Source organism: Podarcis muralis, chromosome Z (genome assembly GCF_964188315.1).
Source record: "Podarcis muralis chromosome Z, rPodMur119.hap1.1, whole genome shotgun sequence".
Taxonomy (NCBI): Eukaryota; Metazoa; Chordata; class Lepidosauria; order Squamata; family Lacertidae; genus Podarcis; species Podarcis muralis.
In genome coordinates, this window is record NC_135673.1 from 8,001,735 (window position 1) to 8,027,853 (window position 26,119).

The window sequence follows — 26,119 nt, forward strand, 5'->3', positions numbered from 1 at the left end:
ACCGTTAGGTTCAGTCACGGATGACTCTGGGGTTGCGGCGCTCATCTCGATTTATCAGCCAAGGGAGCCGGCGTACAGCTTCCAGGTCATGTGGCCAGCATGACTAAGCAGCTTCTGGCGAACCAGAGCAGCGCACGGAAACGCTGTTTACCTTACCGCAGGAGCGGTAACTATTTATCTACTTGCACTTTGACGTGCTTTCAAACTGCTAGGTTGGCAGGAGCAGGGACCGAGCCACGGGAGCTCACCCCGTTGCGGGGATTCAAACCGCCGACCTTCTGATTGGCAAGCCCTAGGCTCTGTGGTTTAACCCACAGCGCCACCTTCTGATTGGCAAGCCCTAGGCTCTGTGGTTTAACCCACAGCGCCACCCGTGTCCCTAGATTTAACTGTAACACCTGCCATAACTAAGTAAGGGAACGAGACTGAAGTAACAGAAGCTGAGTTGAGCATTTTACCACCCATTCTAGAAACCTGAACATCTACCTGAGGTATAACAATAGATCTTTAGCAACGGAAGCTTAAGAAAAGCTGTGCATATACTACTGTGCTTAAGCCTGTGACATCCTTATATAAAGTTTAAATAATAAGTTAGCTTCTACCTGGAAAAGTGCCATATTTAACTGGGGGCAGTTAGTGGGTGAGTCTGCTACATATTAATTGGTGGCAAGGGTGGGATCCACTACAGTAGGGAAGAAAGCATCCATCAACTTTGGTTCCTATCACTAAGTCTGTGACATCCTTATATTTAGTTTAAATAATAAGTTAACTTCTACATGAAATAATGCATCTCCTGACCCAACTTTGTTTCACAAACTTCTTTTTGTCAATAAAACTTTTGTTGTTGTTTGAGACTCTAAATCACTGTGTTTTCCCTCACACAAGACCCCCACAAAATAGCCTGTTGTAAATTGTGGAAATTAGTTTAATTGGCATATCCTGAGGTGCGTCCACTATATTGAACTGGGGACAGTTAGTGGGATGAGTCCACTACATCTCTCCTTCAATACCTCCTGAAGCTGCCCCCTCCCCACTTCCTCCTCCTCTTCCCCCCCTCACTAATCGCTTTACCAATATTTCAAAGGCATTATGTAACGGAAAAGAGGGAGGAAGTTATTCCTACTGACACAGCCAATAAATCATTAACGTTCCTTAACAGGCACACTGCCGCCGCGTGTGTCAGCCTTGTCGTGTTCGCTTTCAAATCAAGGCTTTCCAATTAAATATTCATCCCCGCCTTGAAATATTCATGCCGCCCTTGCTGTTTCTGTAACACATATTAATTTCTTATGGAACTTCCAGGCAATGCATAAGTTATAAACTTTTGTCTACCACAGGAAGCCCACTTCTCTTCCCCTTCTCCGCCTAGGCACTCCTGATTTGCAGCTTCAGGAAAGGCCTTTTGAAAGAAGTGGTGGTGGAGGGAAGGGGAGGGACAGGGATGGTCAATCATTTCAAGTGCTCCCCCTTCTTCTCTCTCTTACAATTGGGCATCCCTCTCCACTTAATTCAGGATATGGATATTTGTTATTGCATCTTCTGCCTACAGCATGACTCATCCCACCATTCACAGTAATTCCTGTTGGCTATATATTTCCAACAGAAATATATTAATGTGTGCGTAATTTCTGGAGAACCCATTCCCTTCTTCAGCTCTTCAGCCCTTAACCCTAGTTAGAGACAAAGGAATATAGCAACTCTCATCACCCCTGCCCATTGGCCATGCTTGCTAGGGCTGATGGGAGTTTTAGTCCAACAGCATCTGGAGGGCCAAAGTTTTCCAGCACCTGGAATATAGGAACATAGGAAGCTGCCTTATATTGAGGCATCTTCTAGCTGAAGATCGTGCACATATCTCCACAGTTTCATTCGTTTGCATTTCCCCACCATTTTATCAATGTGCATCAAAAGCAATCCTGGTGTCAACAATATTTTTGAGATAAGACGTTATTTTCACATGCCACTTTGCAGATGTGTGCATGAGGTTTTGCACATAGCTAGAACATTACAGAGAAAGGCTCCTATGGGCATAAGAAATATCTTATATGGAGTCAGACCATTGGCCCATATAGCTCAGTATTTTCTACACTGGTTGGCAGCAGCTCTCTTGGGATTCAAAGAGGGAATCTTTCTCAGCCCTAGCTGGAGATGCATGTAAAGCTGATGTTATACTACTACCATGGGAAACAGTATTTGGTGCTGCAAATTCGGGATTTTTAACTTCTCAAGCAGAGTTTGCTACAAATTACCTTTCAAGCAACATTAGGTGGCAACCACACATACTCTTCCCATTGACCACGAAGTAAATGTTAAATACATAAGGGGCTCAGGACAAAGGACCCTGTCACATATTTTCATTATATTTGCACATGCAAACCAGTTTCTCAGCAGATCCACCACTCTATGAAAGTAGAGATGCTTAATTTTTCAAGGTTCCCTCCCTAAGCAGAGTCTCTGTGCATACTTTTCTATGTGCATATGTTCTGAATGACCTTCCAATGAATACCTGTAGTTTAGAGCTGGAGCCAGCACATGTGTGACCTCACCACATCCCCACATTCATGGAATATAGAATACAGAAGGAGCATCTCCACCCCCATCATTTGGCCTGGACACTGACGTCCTCCTCCGAGGGACTTCTGGCGGTTCCCTCAATGCAAGAAGTGAGGTTACAGGGAACCAGGCAGAGGGCCTTCTTGGTAGTGGCACCCACTCTGTGGAATGCCCTCCTTTCAGATGTCAAGGAGATTAACAACTATCTGACTTTTAGAAGACATCTTAAGGTAGCCCTGTTTAGGGAAGTTTTTAATCTTTGATGTTTTACTGTATTTTTAATATTCTGTTGGGAGCCGCCCAGAATGTCTGGGGAAATCCAGCCAGATGAGCAGGGTATAAATAAATTATTGTTACAGTGGTACCTCGGGTTAAGTACTTAATTCGTTCCGGAGGTCCGTTCTTAACCTGAAACTGTTCTTAATCCGAAGCACCACTTTAGCTAATGGGGCCTCTTGCTGCCGCCGTGCCCCCAGAGCCCGATTTCTGTTCTTATCCTGAAGCAAAGTTCTTAACCTGAAGCACTATTTCTGGGTTAGTGGAGTCTGTAACCTGAAGCGTATGTAACTTGAAGCGTATGTAACCTGAGGTACCACTGTATTGTTATCTGTCTTACAGCATTGACACATCTAGATTTATTTATTGTTTTCATTGCTGTATGTCATTTATATTCCACTTGTTCTCCAGGAAGCTCAAGGTGGAATACAAGGCTCTTTTCCTCTTCAGTTCATCCTCACAGCCCTGTAAGGTAGGTTAGGCTATGAGACTGTGAATGGCCCAAGATCACCCAAAGAGTTTCCCGGATGAGGAGGAATTTGAACCCTGATCTCCCGGGTCCTAGTCCAACACTCTAACCACTATGCCACACTGGCTCTCTAATAAATAATAGATAAGGGTGAGGAACCTCACACCTGGGGGCTAAATGCAGCCCTCCAACACCCTTCATTTGGCTCTCGTGGGAGTGGGGGGGGGTCTTCCCCAGATCACCCCCTCCTCAAGTGCTTTGGCCTGACTGGGCTATTGAACTGTGATAATGCATCCTGCATGCCTGGAAGGAGGATGGGCAGGTGTGTGTGTGTGTGTGTGTGTGTGTGTGTGTGTGTGGATACTTTTGATTTTTGCATGGTGCAATAGTCATACATTGTTATGTTTACCCACCACTAACTTATGACTGAGAAGTAGGGAGGGAGGAAGAAACTGTCCATTTTGGTTCTCATTTTCCTATGCTTAAAATTCATCTTAAATTCTGTTCCCAACATTTCTGTAGCAGCTTGTGATAATTTTTCTTTGTTCTGTTTTTCTTTTTTTAAAAAAGAAACCTCGTGAAATTAATAAGCATTTTAGTGCCAATTTCTCCAAAATAACCACATTTTTATACCTAGTGTGGACTAAGGTACCTATTATTGCAAGCAATTCTCCCTATTACAATGCACTTGTGTGTGTGTGTGTGTGTGTGTGTGTGTGTGTTATTTTCACTATCATCCTCATTTTTATCCACTCTTTCTCTTAACAGACACATTTTGGTAGACATTGTTTGGAGAAATGCACCACAAAATTCAGGTAAGTGTGAATTTCAAAGGATGGCTGTGTTTTGGTAAGTGGAAATTTGATAGATTTCGCTTTAAATGTGTACTAAATTGAATTTCTCTCCCAACCTTACCTGGGACCTTTTGCATGCAAAACACATGCTATCTTGCTGAGTTATGGCTCTCATCTCCATGAATTTTACTGAGCAAACAAGCTTCTTACTGCAGCTATGCCAAATGAACAGAGCACATGCGCCCAATTGCCTGACCAGCAGATAATCACGAAATATAGTTTAACCGTCATATAATCACAAAGCAAGTTGAGGCTTCAGCAACAGCTGTGGTTTGCACATCCTATCACTGGATGGGGGAATCGGGGATGTGAGTGGCATTTGGAAAACATTAGCTGAGAGAGCAAGTTTAAAGTGAGGGTGGGGGGTGGGAATAAAAAGCAGAGACTTTCCTTCAATGAAAAATTTCATACAGCTCACAGATTGAACGCACCTGTGTCGAGGCAGCAGCAAACTGCAGGGATTTAAGAGCCTCCGACTCCTCATTGATATGGAAAGGTCAGCACGGGGTCAACCTCTGCTTTCCTAGAAGTCTCTAAATCCATTTTCCCAGGATGTATCTCAACAGCTCCAGAGGGATCATTAAAAGAAATCCACCAGCTCCATCACAGAGGTGCTTTAGGTTCTCTCCCTAGGACTGAATTCGTGTTCAAACAGTCTGTAGTCTGGGGCATTTTATGTTGCCACTAGACACATCTCAGACAACAATAGGCCATGGTTCAAACACACAGTGAGGAACCAATACAAACACACACACACAAGTCCCTTTCCTTCAGCCAAACCAAACTCTGGCTTGATTCCAGCATATTTTTTTTAGGATTCTGCTCATCATTCTTATTTTTTCCATCATTCTTTGGTAGTGTTTGTGTATGTGGAGGGGGGTGCCCATTCTTTAATGAGTGCATATCAAGCAGAAAATTAAACAGACTGGTTTTCCCACATCAAAAAATTCATGTTTCTCTCAGTTTTTCATTTCTATAATCTTAAATTCAGCTCCCCACATTTCCACATTTGTTTGTATTTCTTTTCTTTTCTTTATAAAGTCCTCATGAAAATTCACCAGCATTTCAGTGCAAGCTGTTCCTAATGTATGCATTTTTGTGTACCATGTTGCCTAATACTGCAAAGCATTATTATCACTAATATATGCATTTATACACATTTAAACCTAGTCTGTGCATTTGTCTTGCATGTTACTTAGCTGGAGAACTGTGTTGCAAATTGGGAGAAGTGCAAATTTTGAAGGATGGTAGATTTCGGTTAGTTTTGGAAAGTGGAAACTAGGTAGGCTCACAATTAAATGCAAAATGATTTGAATCCCTACATGTGACACAACTTTTAGCACAGAGATGGGGAATCTGAAGGGCTGAGTTTTTCCCATCCCTAGGCTAGATAAACAGTTAGTAACTGAAGAGTTGTCGGCAGCATCTGTGTATGCAGCTCAACTGTACAGTATCTGCAAAGTCATGACAGTAGTATGAACTGCACAGGTACAAACCATAGGTGTTAACTTATAACCATGTTAGTTTTTAATGGCAAAAATGTAGTCTCAGTGCATCAGAGCAGAGGTCTATCCACATGGGAATGACAAACAGATTAGGTAAAGGGACCCCTGACCATTAGGTCCAGTCGTGGCCGACTCTGGGGTTGTAGCGTTCATCTCGCCTTATTGGTCAAGGGAGCCGGCGTACAGCTTCCGGGTCATGTGGCCAGCATGACTAAGCTGCTTCTGGCGAACCAGAGCAGTGCACGGAAATGCCATTTACCTTTCTGCCAAAGCGGTACCTATTTATCTACTTGCACTTTGATGTGCTTTCGAACTGCTAGGTTGGCAGGAGCAGGGACTGAGCAACAGGAGCTCACCCCGTCGCGGGGATTCAAACCGCCAACCTTCTGATTGGCAAGTCCTAGGCTCTGTGGTTTAACCCACAGAGCCACCCACGTCCCATGTTAGTTTTTAATGGCAAAAATGTAGTTTCAGTGCATCAGAGCAGAGGTCTATCCACATGGGAATGACAAACAGATTAGACATGCATTATTGAGTAATTTTACACGTTTTGCCGGCATAAATAGCCCTCATGAAATCTGAAGACAAATAGGCAAAAATAAAAAGCAAACACTCAGCATCTGGGGATGTGATTATATCTGCTGTTAAGTTTGGCCTACAGTTGGTGTCCCCTCACCCAGTCAGCAAAATTGCCCCATAACTTTTCACCTTATAAATATAGGAAGCTATCTTACAGGGGCACAGCCACCTCATTATTTGTGGGGAGGGGGCCAAGCCCTCCTAATATTGAGAAGAACCTGGTCTCTCACCTACAAACATGCCTTCGATGCTCCCCATCCTCCACCGCCGATGGGCGACTGCTCACGTGCTGGGTAGGGGCAGGATGATTTTTAACCTCCATGCTCTCTAGCTCCTGCCACCAGCAGGGTGCAATGGAGATCTTGGGGGGGGGGGTTGCTGGTTCATGTCCCCGCTTGATTGCATAATTCATTCATTCAATTTATACATTGCCCTATACACAGAGGTCTCAAGGCAGTTCACAAATATGACCACAACATATAAAATCAAACCAAAAACAATAAGCCAATCATTCCCCCCCAAAGAACCACATTCTAAAAGGGTGTTGGATTGACATCCAACATAAGATCAGCTAAATGCCTGGTTAAAGAGGAATGTTTTGCCTGGTGCCAAAAGGTGTATAATGAAGGCGCCAGGCAAACTTCCCTGGGGAGAGCATTCCATAGATGGGGAGCCACTGCAGAGAAGGCCTGTTCTCGTGTTGCCACCCTCCGGACCTCTCAAGGTGGAGGAACACAAAGGAGGGCCTTGGAAGATGATCTCAGGGTCCAGGTAGGTTCATATGGTGAGAGGCAGTCCTTGAGGTATTGCAGTCCTGAGCTGTTTAAGGCTTTATAGGTCAAACCAGCACTTTGAATTGGGCCTACAAGCTAATCGGTAGCCAGTGCAGTCGGGCCAGGATTGGTGCAATAGGCTCAAACCATCTTGCTCCAGTGAGCAACCTGGCCACGAAATTCTGCACCAGCTGAAGTTTCTAAACTGTCTTCAGAGGCATGCTGGGGCAATGGCCCCCCTGGCACCCAGCACATGTCTTTGTGTATATGACACCACGTGACACCAACCCCACTCAATGTGGGGGACAAGTTGGTGCACCTGCTATCTTATGCTGAGTCAGTCTATTGGTTCATCCAGCTCAGTATCTTTTACACTGATTGGCAACAGGTCTTCAAGATTTCAGATGAGAGTAAACCTGGGCACTTCTACATGCAAAGCAGACAGTCTACCACTGAGCTACTGCCCGTCATCTCCCAGGTTGACAAAGGTAGGGAAGACATTTCAGTTAATTAACATGATATGCTCTCTTGGCAGGAACTCTAACAGTTCTCTCCCTCCACCCAAATTATTGACTTTGGATTTGGTTTCAGCAGCAGAATAAACAAATAATAATAATAGTAATAATAATAATAATAATAATAATAATAATAATAATAATTTGTATACCGCTCTTCATCAGCAAATCTCAGAGCAGTTTTCAAGACAAAAACACAAGATTATAAACACAAAATACTCTCCCTTCCCAACCCCTCCTTTGGCTTTTAATCATCTTCATTGAGGATAAGGCTATCCATCTCTACCAGCCACGAAGGCTCTGCTCTGTTCTACAATCAGAGGCAGCAATGCTCCTCATTAGCAGTTGCTGGAAACCACAGGAGAGAAGAGTACTCTTGAGCTCAGGTCTTGCTTGCAGGTTTTCCAGAGACTTTTGGTTGGCGACCGTGAGAACAGGATACTGGACTCACTGAACCCCATTGCCGTGATCCAGCAGACTCTTATCTTCTTAAAGGAAGAAAATATTAAGCATTTCACCTTCTCCAACACTGAAAGCTCAGGGAAGAAGAGACAGAGATTCAGCAAAGTTGCCAACTTTGCATTTCTCCATAGCCTGATGGTGAGAATAGAGTGGTGAGGTAGCTGAATCTCTGGAGAGTTCTGGATGCTTCCCCTTTCCCCATCCTCGAGCCTTTAAATCTTATTTATCAGAGTGTTGAATGGGCAACTGGCCCAAGATGGAGATGCACATACTGTTGAGCTAGCAAAATGCCAGGTGGATCATCATAATATTAATTAAGGGCAACCGTATTTCAAAGGAAACTAATGCCAAGTTCATATTGTGAGCTGGAAAAGAGAATGCTATTTTCTACAAATACACACCCCAAGTGCATTTACATTTCCTGTGACTCAGAATGATATTTTCTCTGAGTTATAGTGCTGCTGAAAAGTTCTGATTTCACTCAAGTGCCCCCAGAAGACCACCACTAGTATAATTCATGCAAAGCCCTGTTAACCTACAGAATTCATTGACACAAGACATTATACTGACTGCTAGCCTAAATGGTTTTAGAAACAGACAAACAATAGTGACAACATTCACAGTTACAATTTTCAAAATAAATACCTGTTCTTCTCAAAATGATCTGACAGCATTGCAAAAGGAGTGCTGATCCTTTTTAAAATTCTCATATCAGAAACCACACTGGTGCCCTTTCATCCCTGGTAGCTAAAATCCTTCCAAAGAGAACCTGAGAAACATAGTTCTCCAGGATGTCTATTGTAAATGACAGGTACCCTGGACCCCTGATGAGAGGCTCCATTTCAGAACTGGACTTGAATATAATCTGATACGTTGTTGTTGTTTTTAATTTTAAATAGTGAGTTCACTCATTATTAATTCATAGCTATTGGCTGTATTTCCTTCATCTTCAGAGCATCAAAACATAATTATAATATCTTCCTTTGGCAGCAGTTCCTGCATCACATTGGGTTGGACTAGATGGCCATTGGGGTACCTTCATACTCTAAACTTCTGTGTTTTTAGTGGAGATGTGCCTTGGAAAGAAGATGATGGCTTTTTTAGCCTCTGAGACAAACACCTCTCCTCCCACCCTGCCATTGGGTTAAGCTATTGTGGGAATTCACTCCCACAAGGTATAGTGATGGCCTTTCTTTCTTTTTCATCCATTTATACTCCATCCTTCCTCCCCAAAACCCAAGGTGGGATACATTTGATCCCCACAACCACTAGGTTAGGCTGAGAGGCAGTTATTGGCCCATCATCACCCAATGAGTTTCATGGCTAAGTGGATCCCAACACCTCTCCACAAATCTCCCTCCCTCCCTCTCCATAAACTGGTTCTGTCACTACATAGACTTGCTTGTATGCAATATTGTCTAATATAGACATGACAAACCATTTCCCCTAAAACATGGATTGTTTCCACGAATAAATGCTTTTATGGACACTTTAGCCAAATGTATATGCATTTTGTACACAACACTCGGCCGAAAAATTGCCTTACAAAATCTGGAGAACTGTGAATTTTGAAGGATGTTTGTGTTTCAGTTTGCTTATCATTCGGAAAGTGAGAATCAGGCAGGTTCACCATTAAATCTGTTGAATCCTTATCCTTGGATGAATGAGTCCAGCTGGGATAGTCTGATCATCATAAGCTGAATGATGGAGTGCCCATTGGCTTCTTCTTTCCTTTCTGGCACCAGTTCAGTACTGTTGTTATTGTGGAGTTCTGCTCCTCTGTCTTGAAATAATGTTTTGTCATTACCGCCACCTATTTGACCCTATGTCCTCAGTCACTGTCCTTCATCTTCTCAGTTGTCTTGTCGGAGGCATCCCAAATTCCTTGGAAACTATTAATAGCATTGATGTAAGACACACACTCCGGCAGCGGATACATTCTCAGGGAAGACTAAACATTATTGAAAGGTTACTCCATTCATTCTGATTGTGTGCCTGTTTAAGCCATTTCAAGAAATGTTGCCTTTAATGGCATGGGGATCTAGCCAAGGTGGGCAACCTCAGTCCTATCTGATTCTCAGGACTCTCTGCAGGCCACATTCCTCACTAGCCCTGGTTATGGCTTCCTGTAATCATTGCTGAAGCAATTAATTGCCACTTGAGTAGTCTCTCTAAATTGTGTCAATGTCTTTCCACGGTCCCAAGTTTCTGTTCCCATGGCAGGGGGAAGAATCGTTTCACTAATAATTTCCTTCCCTTAAAAAAACAAAAAACTTCAATAGAAAAATAGTGGAATTTCAGTACAAAAATAAAAGCGGGGGGGGGGGAGTAATTAAAACCACAGGAATAGGAACTGACAACGGGGCAATCACTATTCAAGGGGCAATTAATATCCCACGGACTATCCTCCTCCCATGTTCATCAGGAAGCAATAAAATGGGCTGATGATTGTAAATGGAATAAATGTTTAATTACAGTTGCTAGAAATCCAGCTTAATGGGACTTTCTTGTAAGTAAATAGTAGAGGACAACCTTATGAACATAGGAAGCTGCCTTATACTAAGCCAGATCACTGTCCTCCTTTCTGGGACACCCCCCCCCCCAGGAATGCAGGAAATCAAGTAAGCTGGCACTTAACAAACTACAATTCCCAAGGGGTGCCATTTTCTGGTTTGCCTCAGGCAACAAAATGTATTGGGTTGGCTCTGGATGGCAGCAACCATTAAAGGCAGTGGCAAATGCATTTGTTTATCCACTCTCTTTACTGTAATGTTCTCAGTCACTTTCAGCAGCCAAGAATAGCCATAGCAGTGTGGCCATCATGCCATTCCATAATGCTTTATTACAGGGACTGGGGACCTGTGGCACTCCAGATGTTGCTGGACTACACTTCCCATCATCCCCAACCATTGGCCATGCTGGCTGGTGGCTGATGGGAGCTGGAGTCTCACAATACCTGGAAGGATGCAGGTTGTCTACCCCACCTGGAGGCCAATATTCTTTAACTCTTTTAGACCTAAGCAACCAGCATCCTTTCCCAGTGAGCAAATCAAAACTTCCCAGTGAGCAAATTCAGAACAGAAGTGCTGTGCTTTCCATACATCTAAAATAATTATATTTATATGGCTTTCTTCCACACATGGTTATCTATTTCTGGACATTTTAACTTTTTATTAAATATAAATTGCAACTTCCTAGTTGACTAGCCAATGCAAATGTTTTGCATTCCACAAATGCTTGGCCTCCAATTCCCCCCTTCCACAACAACCCTGCCAAGTAGGTTAAGCTGAGAGATAACAACTGAAGATCCCAACCCTATACAGACACTTCTGATGCACATTGTTGAATGCTTCTCTCTGGCTCATTTCTTCTGCAACAGATTCTCTACTGGCTTCTGAAGCTTGGAATCTGCAATGGCCTAGAATCATAGAATTGGAAGTGACCTCAGGGGTGAATCTGTTAACCCTCTCTCTCCCAGTGTTTCTTCTCCTAGCTGTTCCCCATCCAGTATTTCCCAGCTTCTGCCTATGTCCCTCTGCAAACCACTCTTCCAAATCTATACTGTCCTCCTGCTCTTGGGAAGATTCAAGATCCTGATCAGGAGCAGGGGGAAGGAGAAGGGGAGGCTCCCACCACTCCTCCTCCAAGCAGCCCTCCCCAGCACGGTCTCTGACAACCACCTAATGTCAGAAGGTTTTCCTAATGTTTAGTCCAAATCTCATTTCTTGTATTTTGAATCTGTTAGTTGGGTCCCACTCTCTGGAGCAGCAGAATACAAGTTTGCTCCACCTTCCGTGTGACAGCTTTTCAGATCATTAAAGATGGTGCTCATATTTCCTCTTACACTGAGTCAGAAGTGGTTTACCTGGCTCAGGATTGTCTACACTGACTTGCAACAGCTCTCCAGGGTTTCAGGAAGGGTTTCCCAAGTCCTACCTGGGGATCTTGGAGATTGAACCTTGGACCTGTTGCTTACAAAGCCTGTGCTCTACCACTGAGCCATGGTGCTTGGTCTTTCATCTCCTGGTGCATGAATTTATCATCAAGTGCTCCACAGCCAAAAAGCAATGTCTAGATACATGGGGCAGGGCTGAAAGAAAAAGCTCCAGGACACATGTAAATTAAACACATCCATAAGAAGATATTCTCAACACCTAAAGGGTGTGTGTGATCATCCAAATTTCCTTGACAGACTTTTACTGGACTACAACCCCCATCATTCCTGACCATTAGTCATGTTTGTTAGGGTGGTTGGTCATTGGACTCCCAACAAAATTTTGGAGGGCCACAGATTTTCCATCTTTGGTGTAGACAATGTTGTTGTTGTTGTTTAGTCGTTTAGTCGTGTCCGACTCTTCGTGACCCCATGGACCAGAGCACGCCAGGCACCTCTGTCCTCCACTACCTCCCGCAGCTTGGTCAAACTCATGCTGGTAACCTCGAAAACACTATCCAACCATCTCGTCCTCTGTCGCCCCCTTCTCCTTGTGCCCTCCATCTTTCCCAGCATCAGTGTCTTCTCCAGGGAGTCTTCTCTTCTCATGAGGTGGCCAAAGTACTGGAGCCTCAGCTTCACGATCTGTCCTTCCAGTGAGCACTCAGGGCTGATTTCCTTAAGAATGGATACGTTTGATCTTCTTGCAGTCCATGGGACTCTCAAGAGTCTCCTCCAGCACCATAATTCAAAAGCATCAATTCTTCGGCGATCAGCCTTCTTTATGGTCCAGCTCTCACTTCCACACATCGCTACTGGGAAAACCATGGCTTTAACTATACGGACCTTTGTTGGCAAGGTGACGTCTCTACTTCTCAAGATGTTGTCTAGGCCTGTCATTGCCCTTATTGGGCTAAATAGACAAAGACCTTGGCTTGTCATATGGTGCTTCCTCTGCCCAAGCTTCCTCCACCCCAATAGACTAGGGATGGGGGATCTGGGGGCTTCCAGATATCGCTGAATGACAACTCCCAGCATTCCTGACCAATGGCTTTGCCTGAGATTGATGGGGCTTTTAGGTCAGCAACATCGAGAGGGCACAGGTTCCCCCATCAGCTGTGTGCACTTTCCAAGGGAGAAAAATGGAACCAGCCTCACCACCTCATAACCCAAGTGGGGCTGAGAAGGTTTGTGGACACGAGGGGAAGACCTCAAGGTTTGCATTGTGTCCACAGGCAACACGTTGGTAGGCCCTGATCTGGATCTGGAACTACCTGCCCTCACAGTGCACACAAAAAATATGAAAAACTGCCTCCCTCCCTCAGTTCCTAGCCCATGATCTATAGCAGAAATGCTCCCAGGATTTGTTGTCAGACAGCTCCAAGACCCATTCAGAGGCCATGTGGGTGACCCTTTGAGCTTCACCTTCCTGTATCCATTCTGACCATCTCACCACATCCCATACTGTGTGCAGTATGATGAAGAATCCGGAGCCCTTGGTGGCGCCCCTTGATACCCATCTGTTTTTCTGAGGCAGCTTTCCTGAACTCTCCTGCAAGTTATTAGAGAGCTTTGGACGTCCAGCAAGCAGTGTGTGTGTGTGTGTGTGTGTGTGTGTGTGTGTGTGTGTCAATTCCAAAGTAAACGGTTTTGCCTCAAGAAACATGCAACATAGTAAAGTAATTTGACTTGAGCTTATGTGAATCTTTGGGGCTTTGAGCTGTTTTTGATCTGGTCCCAGAAGTGGGAGTCTGGTTTCAGTATCTTGTTTTTGTTTTGTTTTTCCTCTGTGTGCTTTCTGGGATTTGCTCACCATGGAGGCTTGGATTCCTGCGCCTGACAAGTTCTGCTTTATGCTACTTGCTTTGCCACCTGCATAGCTGGAGTCAGATTTGAAAAAGCCAGCTTTTTTGGCTTTTTTTTCTTTCTCCCCCCCCCCCTCTTTTCATGAACCGTTGAGGGGGAAAAGAGAGAAAGAGGCACAACAAGATCAAGCTTCTTGGTTGGAGCACGACTGTCCTGGCTATCCCAGCGCCCCAACTTCTCCAGAGCATGCCAGCTTTCTGTTCACAACCTGTTTGTCTAATATCACCTTCCCTTAGGACAGCCCTGTTTTGTTTAATTAAACCCTTTCCCCTCCTGATCTCAACTCCTTTCTCTGAATGTAGTAGCAGTAGTAATAATACTGTGTGTGTGTCATTGATACACCACTTTTCAGCCAAAAAGGCTTCCAGAGTGGCTTGGATACAACAAATTAAAATAATATGCAGGTTTGCAATCTTAAAGGATGCGGGTGGCGCTGTGGGTTAAACCACAGAGCCTAGGACTTGCCGATCAGAAGGTCAGTGGTTCGAATCCCCGCGACAGGGTGAGCTCCCATTGTTTGGTCCCAGCTCCTGCCAACCTAGCAGTTTGAAAGCACGTCAAAGTGCAAGTAGATAAATACGTACCACTCCGGCGGGAAGGTAAACAGCGTTTCCGTGCGCTGCTCTGGCTCATCAGAAGCGGCTTAGTCATGCTGGCCACATGACGCTGGCTCCCTCAGCCAATAAGGCGAGATGAGCGCCGCAACCCCAGAGTCGGTCACAACTGGACCTAATGGTCAGGGATCCCTTTACCTTGCAATCTTAAACAAACAAAATGTGGCACATAAGGAGAATGGGACATGGAATGGCTGCTGTTGTTGGGTTGGAGGTGCCTGATAAGAGCTGGCCTTTCACTACATCTCTCTCTCTCTCTCTCTATCTATCTATCTATCTATCTATCTATCTCCCTTTCATGGTTCATAGTTCTGCAATGCAGGAGCTGCTTTGCATGCAGACCTCTCCATCTGCACTCCGTCTCGCTCTCTCTCAAGCCACATCCATCACTGATCCTGCTTCATAACTCTTTGGGTGTATCTCGCCTGGCTGGAATGCATCCTTGAAATGTGTCAATGGCCTCTGGCTTGCTTGGATGTGCTTGTCCAATATTCAAGGGGAGTTATTTCCAGTGCGTGTTTGTGTGCGTGTAGTGAGTGGTGTGTGCGTGTGTGTAGAAACTTCTGGGGTTTGTGTGGCTGGAATGTAGCCACCTGTACAGATAAGACTTGCGTCCATTGCCCTGCACAATTTTGCCATTGACTTTGCTGGCATACAGCCCCAGAAGGTTTTCCATGAGGGAACATGGACCCTTGGTCCCCACCCCTTGAACTAAAGACTGTTAAATCTTTGGTGGTTAAAAGATGCTGTTCCTGGCAGCCTTGGAATTACCGTATTTTTTGCTCTATAAGACTCACTTTTTCCCTCCTAAAAAGTAAGGGGAAATGTGTGTGCGTCTTATGGAGCGAATGCAGGCTGCACAGCTATCCCAGAAGCCCGAACAGCAAGAGGGATTGCTGCTTTCACTGCGCAGCGATCCCTCTTGCTGTTCTGGCTTCTGGGATTCAGAATATTTTTTTTCTTGTCTTCCTCTTCCAAAAACTAGGTGCATCTTATGGTCTGGTGCGTCTTATACAGCGAAAAATACGGTATTAGCTGTGAGTAGTGGTGGAGGAGAAATTCTATTCGTTGCTCATTTAAAGACAAATTCATAAAATCCTCACTTTCTGAAATAAGCAAACCAAAATACAGCTAGCTTTTAAAATCCACACTCATCCAAATTTTGCAGTGCAGTTCTCCAACTAATGTTTACAAAAATGCACATGTTAAAAAGAAGTGTGTATAAAAATGGAAGAATGAGTGAAAATAACTAACAAAAATGCATTACATTATGAAAAAACTGTTTTGCAAAAACATGCATGTTAGTCTACACTACATATAGAAATATGTCTATTAACCGAAATTAATATGCTGATGACCTTCCATGAGACTTAAAAAAAAAAAAAATATTCACAAATTGCTGTGAAGTGTGAAGAACTGACTTTTAAGTTTAGAAAAACGAGAAACCAAGATAACTGAAAGTGACATATCCTTCCATCCCTAACTGAGGATATGTGTTACTAATTATTTTTTTGGCATTCTTAATATTTTAAGTGTTTATTTTATTTTTAAAAAATTGTATTCATTTGCTGCTTTGTGGTTTGCCACAATGGGCTCATTGGGGAGGAAGGGCAGGAGAGATATTTTAATAATAATAATAATAATAATAATAATAATAATAATAATAATTTTGGATGGCTGTTTATTTACTCTTTCTATAGCCCTTCTTAGGGTTTCCAATGGCAAAGAGGACTGTAGCTGTGTTCAGCTAACTATGCTTGTAACTTCCCTTCAGACATTCCCACTACACCAGGGATTTTGAGGTGCTGGCTACTGCTCATTGGGAGTGGTGGGGCAGAAAGCAGAGAAGCTAACAGTAATGGCAACAAGAGCCAATGATGGGCAGAGCCAACTAATTCTAATTTGTCCCCCTACTCCTCTCTGATGTGGTCTATAAGGGGCAAAACTGAGACTAAGGGCTTGCCAAACCAGGGGCACCAACTATAGGGGGCTCTGGGTGCCTGAGCACCCACAATAAATTGCTGTGGGTGCTCAGCACCCATGCTACAGGGCCCCCGATGCAACTTCCTAGGTATTTAAAGGCCTTGGAGGTGCTTTCCAAGGTCTCACGAGGTCTTGGAACCTGACTTCCAATGCCACCGGGAGTCAGGTTCTGAAGCCGGGGTGGGGGTGGGGGGGCTGACTTCATGACATCACACTGCAACATTAGGCACCCATAACCTGGGACCCAGGTCGGCTCTCCTGGTCCACACTTCCACTTGTCCAAGCAGTTTTCTGTTTGTCCCACCACTTTCCCCAAGAAAACTCAATCTTAGCACTAAAATAGAGCAAATGGCAATCTACAGAAAACCTGATTGACGTGTGCTCCAATTCAGTGGTAACGATTGGGTTTCCCTGGGGAAAGCGGTGGGGAAAGCTGAAGTGTGGATGAGGCATTTGCAGGAGGAAGAGGACAGGCACTGCTGCCACCCCCCGCGCTGGTTTTAAATAAGGAGACTTAGAGGTATCTGCTGATTGCGCCTGATGACAGAGGTTGGTTGGTGGGGAAGTCTCCCACTTGCCTCAATGGGCCAGCCCCCACCTGCCCCTCCAGAGGGACAGTTAACAGATACCCGGGACTGGGATGGCAGGGGAGGGGTAGAGCACAGCTGCTAGCCAGCCACAACTCCCGGGCCAGGCCCGACCCAAGGGGCGGAAGTGATGGAGAAGTGGCAGCAGCGTTACCACCCCTCTCTGAAACTGGGATCTGGAACGAGAGGGAGCTGTGGAGGCAGATTGCTCGTGTGGCAGCCCCACTATGGGCTTGGCTATAGCTCCACCCCCGGGGTCAAGCCTGACCCAGAGGCAGAAGTGGCGCAGAGGCGGTGAGCTCCAGCAGTGGATGAGTGCATTATCCGGTGATGCAACCTGCCCCCCACGCATGGGACACCCCCCCCCGTGTGTGTACATCCCCCTGGTTCCTGTGCACCAGCCCAGGGTGGCAACCATGGACACTATGCCCATGATCTGCAGGCTCAGGGGATCCCTTGTGGTTAAGGAAGTAACAATTTCAAAAACTAAAACAAAGAAGCAACCCCCTCCCCTTTACACAGAATAGTCCAATGAAGACTATGATAACTGGCTGGGTGAGAGGCAGAAAACTCGTGTGGGAAGGGAGAGGGCAAAAGGAATATCCTAGAGGAGAGCATGGCTGGTTAGCTAGAAACCTGAGGACTCATTTTGCTGAGCTGCAACATTTTATTGTGAGATTCACATTTTTTTCCAGTTTAAGGATGTAGGAAGGGTGTGCTGGATCAGGCCAATGGTTCACCTAGTCCAGCATCCTGTTCTCACAGTGGTCAACCAGATGCCTGTGAGAAACTCCTGAGAGGAAGTTCCAACTATGCAGTACTTTCTTTGATAAATCTTCAATTTTCTAATATTCAGCTTCATTGGATGTCCATAATTTCTCGAGTTATGAGAGAGGGAGAAAAACTCTTCTCTATCCCTTTTCTCCACATGATGCATAATATTATATTAAACGTGCCATTTAACTTGCAGACTTTGGGAGCATTCTGAATGGTGCTTTCCCCCATCTCTCTCCCTCATAGGTTCTCTCCCTCGCCCCAGTACTAAATTCTGAATTGAGCATGGCAGTACCATGGTGCTGGCGGCGGAAAAGTAGGAGAAAAGGAATAATTAATTCCTCTGTAGAACTATGTCAGCCAATCAAGAAACATGTTTAGGGGGGAAAGATGGGACTCCACATTAGGCATCAACCAAATGCCACTTTATGGTTTTAGCACTTGGAAAACATAGTCAAATAAAACCACATTGACATTTTTGCTTGCCCACTTACTCCTCCACGTTCCTTTCACTATTTGATGAGCAAAACCATTTTTAAAAAAGTAAAAAGTAAAAGGTCATATGCAGTTAAAGGTTAAAGGATCTTTTCACACCCCCCCCCCTTTCCACCATACATCTGAGCTGGATGAATCACCAAGGTTAAATAACCCTGGCAGACTCTGCGGCACAGTAATATGTGAACAAGGCTGGTGTGAGTAATAATCCGTCTGAACTGTTATTAGATGTAAACTTTTCAAAAATTCAAAATAGGAAGGTCAGTGATTTAAAGCTGGGAAGCTTTCCCCAAGCTGTAGCCAGAAGTAAAAATAACACCATTATTTTATCAATTATCTTAACCCTTATGGGTTTTGTTTCTATTTCCCATGAACTAAGCAGGGGGGGAAATGACCTTCCATATGTTGGCAAACTGCAACTCCCATCATCCCTGGTCATTGGCCAGATTTGCTGTGACTGATGGGAGTTGTATTTCATCAATATCAGGACCAAAAGTCTCACACACTTCCTATACACTAAAAGGGCACAGAATCCCAGAGACCTCAAGGTCGGGTTAAAAAACCTTATGTATGAATGAATGAATGAATGAAATAGGCTTTGTCAGCCTAAGGACCACATTCTGTCCTGAACAACCTTCTGGGGGCTGCATGCCAGAGAGGGACAAAAGCAGAGGCAAAATGGGTGGAGCAACAAGTGCAACTATTGCTGTTCAACAGTAGGCTGCATTCCAGTTATGCAGAAGCCAGAGGGTTCTAGACCCATCTACATCTTTCCATCCAGGCAAGCGTAAGTCACCATCACTTTCATAGACACATTCCATGGCACTTGTGAAGCAGGGATGCTGAGGGGTGAAGTCTGACATAACTCTGAGTTCATGGGACCTCCTTCTTAGCAGACATGCATAGGACTGCTCTTTTTGATCAAGAGATGGTTATCAGGACATTCTCTATAGGATCAAGTTCCTCACGCATCCCTACAACCAAGTCTATGGGCCCCCTCCAGATGCCATTTTTTCCTCATGCATCCATGGTGTTATCAGGTAGCCATACGCGATTCCATTTTCAATACTGTTTGCACCAGCAAGAGTTTGTAGAAAGTCACTGCTGAATTTCCAGTCAGTGTGTATTCCATAACTTACTGATGAAATTCCATTATCTTTTCATGTCACCAATGTTTTGGTTTATTTCTGTCCCATTTTTGTTGTGGTATAGGTCCTCTGGAGAGCAATAATTTGGTTGTATTGGGAAACAAACCCATCACTATTTCATTATTAATGGTTCAAGAACCTATATTGCAGAATATGCCCATGATAAAACATCTCTCAGCTATCAACATTTTGGACAGTTTCATTTGCCTAACTTAAGCTTAAACACTGCTGCAGAGAATGAATTACCCAATGTCCAGGCAAAAGTTGACTGAATGCTTAGTACACCCTTATGAGATGACTGATAATAATAATTTTAATAATTTTATTATTTATACCCCGTCCATCTGGCTGGGTTTCCCCAGTCAGTCTGGGCGGCTCCCAATCGAATATTAAAAACACAATACAGCATTAAACATTAAAAACTTCCCTAAATAAAAATAATAAAGAGTTATCTTGGAATCCCGAGAACAGAATAGTTTTTCCCCTTTGAAACAAATCCCTAGTTGGCATCAGCTGCACAACAACTCATATGAAATAAAGGAAGGAAGGAATCCAACTATGCAGAAAAGCAAGACATAGAAAAGGTTATCTAGGCAGATAGGGGAATAAAAATTTACGTCTCCTCCAGACAACCTATTTAATGAGCACCAGTCCTTATTTGCTTGCACCCATTTGATGCAAAGGTTAGATTGCATCCAGTCTTTATTGAGCACTCATTCTGACTTGTTTTGTGAGGTTACATGGCAATCAGCATTCATCCTCATGCACTGCAAGGTGGTAAGAGCTGTTCAACAGTGGTATTAGACTACGTCAGAAGGTGGTGGACTCTCCTTCTTTGAAGGTTTATAAGCAGAGGTTGTCTGGGCATCTGTCAAATATGCTTTAGCTGAGATTCCTGCACAGCATGGGGTTGAAATAGATGACCCTTTGGGGTCCCTTCCAATTCTATAATTCTATGATTCTTTGACGAACAGCAGGGATAAAGACTGAGCCAACCCCTGCCCTCGAGCCACTTCACTTCAACAACCTGGAAACCAGTGGCTGTGTTATAAAATAGGGGCTATTTGAGTTCTAGATGGTACCTCATTCAGTGGTATTGCTACTGCATTTTGGACCAGTTGATATTTCCCAGTCATCTTCGAGGGCAGAGCCACATAGAGTGCATTGCAATAATCTAATCTGGAAGTTACCAGAGTGGCCGAGTACAGAGGTTAAGTCATCTTGTCTGAAAGGGGCAACACTTGGTGATCCAAAGGGAGCTTGAAATGGTCATCACTGAGGACACCTAAGCTTCCAGTGACAATGGTGGATCTATGTTATTGACTAGATGCTCTGTAATGGTGCATGATTTGGTGATCTCCATGTTTTATCTCTCACAGCACTCTAGCACCACTGTCTGATATGCTTACTTGTTTGCTCATTTGCCAAGAAATATGAGTGGTGTCAGGTGCTGAGAGAGACATCAAGGCCTACTTGGAGTCCAGTTCGACTAGAATGTCTATCTGATTACCTTCAGAGGTGGCCTTTGGCTAAATGGCCATTTAATAATTCTACTCAGCATATATGCATTTTTTAAAAGTGTCAAATGCACTTTATGCCCATTACGTGCTGCAGTGAGGAAGCAGGAAAAGCATTGCCCTCACATTCAATCACCGTGCTTAGTCCCCAGGGAAAACAAGATGGGAGCTCCAGAAAAACATGTCATCTGCTTTCTTTGCTGCCAATGTGAGATTTACAGAAATGTGGTTCACATTTGCAGCTGAGTTGGCCAAGTCAATTAACCTCTCTCTCTCTCTCTCTCTCTCTCTCTCTCTCTCTCTCTCCACCCACCCCCTCTTTACAATTGGCGAAAGGGTGGTTGCTTCAAGAGGTCACCAAAGTTGCTTCCATCCTGAATTTCCCTCCTGAGATGATTCTTGCTAAGGTCTGCAATTGTTATGCTAGGATCATGAGTTCCCAGTGGGTCAATAATCACTATGGGACACCCCACATTCCTTTGGATATTTATAGCATTGGATTACTGTCACAGTGCTGTAAGTATGAGATCATTGTAATATCATGAGGTCCACAGGGAAGGCTTGTTATTAGCAATCTTTCTTGCTAACCCTGAGACTCATTTCTTAACGTTGCTTATTTTTTCTCCCCTGTCTGCTCCAACTGACCTCAAGGGTTTCCTTCTACTTCCTAGCTTTTGCATCCTTCTAGATGGTTATCAGGTCTCAACACTTCTACATGGTTCTTTTAATTCTTTTTACATAAATCAGTCCTGGTTCCTCCTCACTGCCCCTCACCCCCACGGCTGCACAATATGCATGTTTCTCAAACATTGCCAACCCAGAATATGAAATATGCATCTACCACAGGAAAAAGAAAAAAACCACTTGCATCTGATTTCAAGGAAGAAATATCTGAGATTGCAAGGCTATGATCCATCCGACAAAATCCCCAGGAGTTCTTAGATTCATGCTTTGCATACCCCTGCTGCAAAATTCCTTGCAAAAAGACCCATCTGGAGTGAAGCAAAAGAAGGTATCAGAATACAAAATAAGTTACCTAATAATTCATGTTGTTTCTGAACTTTGCCCTGCCGGATCGAGGCATTTCCGTCTTTTACACTTTGTTCAATGTGGCTTTAATCTGCTTAGACAAGGGAAAGAATTTCTCAATAGCTCTTTGCATGCAACCTTAACAAGGGCAGGCCCAGGAAAGTTTCACCTGCTCAGTGCTTTGCAGCTCTTCCCTGGTTGGTGAGTCATCACCACCGGATACTGCCAGGGCCCACACCTAGATAGGGGACCCATATCAGTCCCTACAATCTCCTCCTGCTGTTCCTCTTAACCATGATTTTCTTTTACCTGCCAGGGCCAACTCTAATATTAGGCCAAGGATTGGGCACCTGCAGTCCTTAAGTTATACTTGGACTCTAACTCCCATCAGTCCCAATGGCATGGTCAGTGGCCAAAGATGGTGGGAGTTGTAGTTCAGCAAAATCTGGAGGGCGGCAAGTTCGCATTCCCTGCATGAGACAGAATGAGGCAGCCACCTCAGTCAGAAGATCCTAGGATCCAGTAATCAGTGAGGTCCTCTGTGTGTGTGTGTGTGTGTGTGTGTGTGTGGTGACTCGCTGCTTGTGGAATGCTTTCCCCAGGGAGGCTCATTTGGTGCCTTCACTGTGTATTTTTAGGTGCCAGGAGAACACATTGGTCTTTTCCCGGGCCTTTGGCTAATTAAACAATATATGGCCTTTTAAACTGGGGTGCATTGCTTTTGTTTGCTACTATACATTTTGTGTTTTTATATTGTAAACTGCCATGTGATCCTCAGATGAAGGGCAGTATAGAAATTTAATTAATAATAATAATAATGATGATGATGATGATGATGATGATGGCAGGATGTTGAGAAGCTGGAAAGTGTGCAGGGCAGGGCAACCAAGATGATCGTGATGATCAAGCATCTGGAAACTAAGTCTTATGAGGAACAGCTAAAGGAAATGTGTGTGTTTAGCCTGGGAAAGAGGAGACTGAGAGGAAATATAATAGCCATCTTCAAATATCTCAAGGGCTGTCACATGGAAGAGGGAACAAGCTTGTTTTCTCCCGCTCTGGAGGGTAGGATTCGAAACAATGGCTTCAAGTTACAAGAATATGCACTAAACATCAGGGGGGAAAATCTGATTGTAAGAACTGTTCGACAGCGGAACTGACTTCCTTGTGAGGTGGTGGACTCTCCTCCCTTTGAGGTTTTTAAGCAGAAGCTAGATGGCCATCTGTCATGGATGCTTTAGCTGATATTCCTGTATTGCAGGGGGTTGGACTAGATGACCCTTGGGTGCCTTCCAACCCTAAAATTCTATGATTCTATGAAATAGACACCTCGGCATGCATCATCCTCACTTCATCTCCCTCTGCTGGTGCAGACTGAGTACAGAGGGAGAAGCAAACAAATTGGCAGTGTCAGTGCAAAGAGGTGAGGAGGATGGAGGAGCCCTTCTGAGGCTACCTTGCCAAAAGCCCTACAAAACTCAGTACTGGCCCTATACTTACCTCTTCAAGATTCTAGGGCAAATGCATTGGGCTTAAAAAGAATGAGGGCACAAACAGAAATTGACCCCCAAATGTCCATCCATATATTGGCTCATTTTTGAACATTCCCACATGTGATTTATAGAAGGGATCCAGGAGGAAGTCTACTGGTCTTGGGAGTCACCTGAACCTTTCTGGGTTGGTATTTCCAAATAGCCACCTTTTAATCAGGCATCTTCACATAATATATTATGAACCTGACGGATTTACTGCCACAAGATTGACAAGCAGGAGCATGCCCACAGGGCTGCCTTCAGATGTCTTCTAAAAGTCAGATAGTTGTTTATGTCCTTGACATCTAACGGGAGGGTGTTCCACAGGGTGGGTGCCACTACCGAGAAGGCCCTCTACCTGGTTCCCTGTAACCTCACTTCTCACAGTGAGGGAACCGCCAGAAGGCCCTCGGAGCTAGATCTCAGTGTCCATGCTGAATGATGGGGGTGGAGATGCTCCTTCAGGCATACAGGGCCCAAACCATATAGGTCTGAGTACAGTATTTGCATTTCACTTGTGCACATTCAGCTTTATGAGTATGGCTAAATAAAACAAAATAGGGGTGGAAAGGGGGCAGAGTTCCAGCAAAAATAATTTTGGCAATTCCATTTGCCATTGAACCCATTTTGGCTTTGGGCATGATCCCCGGAATGCAACCCCCACGTAAATTGCAGGCTTACTGCATATGTATAAACTGTCTGTGACTTTCAAGTTGCTGGAAAATAGACTGTTGCCCCACCCACTTTTGGTTCTGGCCCCCCACACCTCCAGCATGCGGTCCCCAGAAAGTTGCCTATGAGTAAATGGGTCCCTCAGGCTTAAAAGTTTCCCCATTCCTGCTGTAAAGGAACAGAATGAGGGAAATTCTCCCACACTGAGTTACATTCTAGTGTACAAGAAAAACCTACAGCTTTGCTTATTTTAAGAGCAGTTACTTTTTTAAGACTCATTTTGCCCACATATTGACTATAAACAAAACAAGAGGGATCCCTCACATGATATTGGATGGGCAACCCCATCATGATGTAATTATTTTTATCAACATGTGGCAAATAATTCCTCCGGTCTCATTTTTCTTTTTAAAAAATCCAGTAGGTTTTTTTTTTTTTTAAGCAATTAAAAGCCTCAAGCTTTTTACAGACTGAGCAAAATGAGTTCCAGCCTTCAGGACAGAAAAAGCAAATATATTTTTAACAAGCAAGTGATTGGGTCATTGCTAAATATTTCCAAGAAAGAGAAACAACAAAGACACTTGTATCCAGGAGGTCTTACACATCTAAGAAAAAAAAGGGGAAAGAAAAAAAAAGAAAACCATCATGGAAAAATAATACCGGAGGATTACCGTATAACTGAAATATTATCTGATTTTTAAAAAATCAGGTTGGTGCAGCAGGAGCAACAAAACATTGGAGGAATTTTTAATTCATTAGTTCAAGTTTCACATACACAAGCATTAGTCTTTACATATGTAGTAAAGTTAGTTTTCAGGCTTCAAGCACACTTGGGATTCAGACACTGCTGGACGGCTCTAGGAACATAGAAAGTTGCCTTATATTGTCAGACTGTATTTCAATCTAGCTTAATAATGTCTGCACTGACTGGCAGCAGCTGTCCAGAGTTTTAGCTGGGAAATCTTTCCCAACTTTACTTGGATATGCCAAGGATTGAATCTGGGACCTTCTGCATGCAAAGCGGTTGCTTCACCACTGAGCTACAGCCCTCCACCTTTCTGCATAAACACACACACTTCTCCAGTGCCTTAAATGTCTAAACAGAGAAACATTTATTTATTTGTTTTGCAGAAGCTGGGATGTGAGTCATGAATTTGAGGTTTTCCTTGACACTTCTGTGTGTATGTAATTAAGAACATGTATAAAGACACAAGACTATGAGTGTGGTGAAATGACAAATGCAGTAGGATAAAAGAAGAGCATTTTCCAGGTTAACAGAGTTGCAAATGGATTTTTTTCCTCCCACCTGGAAGTAATTAACACAGAAATGAGTGCTAAAGTTCCACTAGATCCTGCTAGATTTCCAGAAATGGCTTGTACTACTGTACTGTGTGAAATGTCACGTAAAATGCAGAAATTATCAGGTAAGGGGAGAATAATATCCTTACCTGATAATGTCCTGATTCAGCCTAGCTGAGATGGGGGAAATCTGCCCCTTGCCACCAGAAGCCTTTCCAAGGATGAAACAGGAAGTAGGAAAAACCAAACAAACTTAGTAGCGCTCCTCTGCGTTCATGAAGCTTGTTATTTCACACTTGACCATCTTTACGTTGAATATTGCTCTGTAGCTTCAGGACAGGGTGGGATGAAGAAATAAGAGAACTACACTCTCTTAAGATTACTTAATGGATTAGCATGAACTGAATGAACATTTCCAGTGTGGAAAGAAGTTTTCAGGGAGATCATTTCTCCCCCCCCCCCAAAATATATATATATATATCCCCAAAGCATATACAGTATTTTCATGTTAATTCCTTAGGGTTCACAGCCTCAATCAGCTAAAGCTTTTAACAGCAACACACACACACACCATAGCTGTCAACTTCTCCCTTTTCTTGCGAGGAATCCTATTCGGAATACAGTGGTGCCCCGCAAGACGAATGCCTCGCAAGACGAAAAACTCGCTAGACGAAAGGGTTTTC

At 44.0% G+C, this 26,119-nt stretch overlaps 1 long non-coding RNA gene across 1 annotated transcript in view; it reads left to right on the forward strand.

Annotated features, from left to right (window-relative positions):
- Positions 1–26,119, forward strand: part of LOC144326196 (uncharacterized) — a 60,929-nt gene that overhangs the window by 28,496 nt on the left and 6,314 nt on the right. The window contains exons 3-4 of the long non-coding RNA XR_013391392.1: positions 3,241–3,301; positions 4,067–4,113. This is a non-coding gene — a long non-coding RNA (uncharacterized LOC144326196). The remainder of the gene's footprint in view (positions 1–3,240; positions 3,302–4,066; positions 4,114–26,119) is intronic.